Below are 3,461 nucleotides of genomic sequence, written 5' to 3'. Positions count from 1 at the left end.
TTTAGTAGATCTTTCACCTCTTTAAGTTCATTTTCTAATAAATCATTCTTTGACTCCATCTCATCTAAGCGCTGTTGTTGTTCTTCTATCTTCTCCTGTTGCTTTTCTATCTTCTCTTGTAATTCATGTTCTTGTTGGGCTTGCTCTTGATTCATAGATTGAGAGGGTAATCTATGAAAGTTTAACAATGAGACATCCCCAACACCATATAGCCATCCTTTACTTGGTCCACCACATGCTTCTGACCACACAAGTTCAAAACTATATTCTTCATTATTCATGTAGTCCTCACCGTACTTTTGTTTGGCAATCTCCTCAAATTTTTCATGTATTTAAATTTAAACATTATGAAATAAATCAAAAGATAGAACTATTAAGAGCTAAAAGATGGGAACCTACATAAATAAATCTTGATTTACTATCAACAAAAGGACCGTTCCCCTTGTCTTTTCGATGGGTTCGATTATACACCTCAACATATGTAACTTCACGATTGTATTCCTTTTCCTATAAAAAATTAAAGCAAATGATGTTCATTCACAAAAACTTATATTAGTGCAGTAACCTCAAATATATAAAAGTAAAAGAAAAATAAAAAAAGAAAACTTACTAGTGCTGCCTTTGTATTTTCAAATCCTCTTGATCCCCCACAATGATTTGCTAATGACCCTTCTCTTCCTAATTTTCTATTATCATATGCTTTTTTTTTATTTTTGTTGCCATTTCTCTGTACCCTAGAAATTATTTATCAACTTGTTCCAAATGTCGGGTGGTATCCAATATGGGTTTTTGTTATGACAAGTTGTAATGGATGTTCCATCTCTCATTGCAAGTGCTCTTGCTTTACTTAGACCATCTTTGTAGTGGTTTGCAGCAAGCTTATTCCAGATTTTTCTCAAAAAATGTTCTTGTGACGGATCCCAATAGAATCTCTCCTACCAATTCCACGAAACAAAAAATCATCATAATAAATATTTTCCCATCTTAAATTGATCATTATGTAAAGAGCATCTAACCACGAAGTGGGACAATTTTGCACTTATACATACATTAGAGCATTCGTTTGTACATGTTATTCTACTTGCATGTTTCATAAAGAGTAATACAACAACAAACAAAGAACAATAAAAGAGATAAACAAAAGCATGGTTTGCTAAACAAAGTAGCTAGTTGGATTTTAATCAATCAAGATACCAAAAATAAATAAATAAATAAAATAAAAAAACAATGTCTCTTAAACTTTATAAAATATTTATTTAACATAATGGTTTGAAGTAGTTGAAGTCATTAAAATGTTTATAAGGACATCTTTAACAAAATGCATACAAGAGCATCTTTAAGCATTATGTAAAAATCTTAATAAATGTTTAATATTTATTTAAAAACTTTAACATATGAAAACATATATATATATATATATTTCTCACCTTAAATTTCATGAAGAGAGCATCTTTAATATGTAGAGGGATGCTAGTCCATGTAGGCCATGCATCAGTTATATTATCCTTGAAGTCATCTGTGATGATCTTACCAATTGAATTTGGAAAACTTAAAACATTCAAAAACAAAAATTACTTGGAAAATTTAGTCCATCAACATAATCACAAAATAAAACGTTATAAAAGCTAGAGAAAAAAAATCACAACCTTGTTCCATTAATAACCAATGGTTGCCGACCGGATGAATGTGATGGTAGTGTAGTGCCTAAATTCGGACCTCTTCTCCTTTGAGCCAAGTTAGACTCACTAAGGTTATTTAGTGATTCACCATTCTCTGGCATTGTTCCATGAGGATTTATTATAGAATCATTTGCTAGTGCATCATTCTCCTGCATTATCTCATGATGATTGATTGTAAGATCATCTACTAGTGCATAATTCTCTCTCGTTGTTTCATGAGTAGATGTTGAGTAATGATATTGATCACGTTCCTTCCTCTTATTACTTCCTATTTCTTCTCTTAATTTGTGAGGCATAATGACACTATAAATATTTAAATAAAAAGATGTTAATCAATTTGAAGAAACATAATTAAATTGCATTATATTACATAGCTATAGTTATTCAAGAAGTATATATACTTATATCAATGACTTTACTAAACTTCAAAAATCATAATAAAATAAAAGAGCATATTGTTTATAATATCACCGAGACATAAATAAAACTATATATATATATATTACAAAATGAGCAAGTCCATTTCCTTAATCTTCATGTAACTTAATTCTGAAATCATGCATCATCATCCTCATCATCAATAGCTTCATCGCCGCCGTCGTCTTTATCATCATCATCATCATCATCATCATCATCATCATCATCATCTTCATCTACATGTTCATCATCTTCATCTTCAACTTCATCTTCATCTTCATCATCAAAACATGGTATGTTTTGTGTGCTATTAGTTAAAGGTACTTCCACCGTGTAACCATATCGAATAAGAGTATTATCATCATCAATTTCAATGGCGGTCATCAAATCTATATGTGGGGATGCCTCATCTTCTTGGTATTCAATATCTTCATCATTTGTAACATCATCAATAATATACTTTTGCCTTATTTTAAATACTGCCACCAATCTTTTCTCTTCTTAGAAGGATATTTGGTGTAATATACCTGTTGAGCTTGTTGTGCCAATACAAATGGGTCATTCAAACTCATTCTTGACTTATAAGCGGCATCAATAAAACCATAACGATCATGCTTAACCCCTTTGTTGTTATCATACCAATAGCACTTGAAAAGAACAACTTTATCTCCATACCCCAAGTATTCTAATTGCACAATATCTTCCAACATGCCATAAAACTCATCATTTCAATCATTATAGCCTCCTCACACCCACACACTAGAATTCATTGTCTTTTTATAATTCCCATATGACTTTGTGTGAAATTTGAACCCATTCACAAAATAACCATTATAACATGTAACAATTCTTGATGGGCCATGTGCCATGAGCTTTATTCTCTTATCAATAGTGTTTTCCTCGACATTCGCCTTTGAGACAAAAATAAAAACTAAATGAATAATGTTTATTAATATTATATCAAAAGATATTATTCGATTCATATCACTCACATAGTTTTTTAACCAATGATGGAATTCTTTGTCGCGTTTTTCAGCTAGAGTTACCTCATCAATATTTGGATTAGAATCCATAATATATGAGTTAAACATCCTATAAACAAGCAAATTTCAATTAGCAAATATACCTGGTATATTCTAATAATAAAATAGTAACAAGAATATCAATATATACTTACTCAACAAAAGGGTTGATTTCTTGACAATTCAACAAAACATATCTATGTGCAACATCATACTCATTTTGAGTCAAAACCCTACGTTCTCTTGGTTCTCCTAATGGATGACCTAGATAGATGAAAACCAATAAACGTTCCTTGGGATCCACATCTCCTCCGTCATCATTTCGAGGCACTCTATTCAACTT

The sequence above is a fragment of the Dioscorea cayenensis genome, chromosome 2 (assembly GCF_009730915.1).
Source record: "Dioscorea cayenensis subsp. rotundata cultivar TDr96_F1 chromosome 2, TDr96_F1_v2_PseudoChromosome.rev07_lg8_w22 25.fasta, whole genome shotgun sequence".
NCBI classification, from domain to species: Eukaryota; Viridiplantae; Streptophyta; class Magnoliopsida; order Dioscoreales; family Dioscoreaceae; genus Dioscorea; species Dioscorea cayenensis.
Note: the sequence above shows the minus strand (reverse complement) of the source record.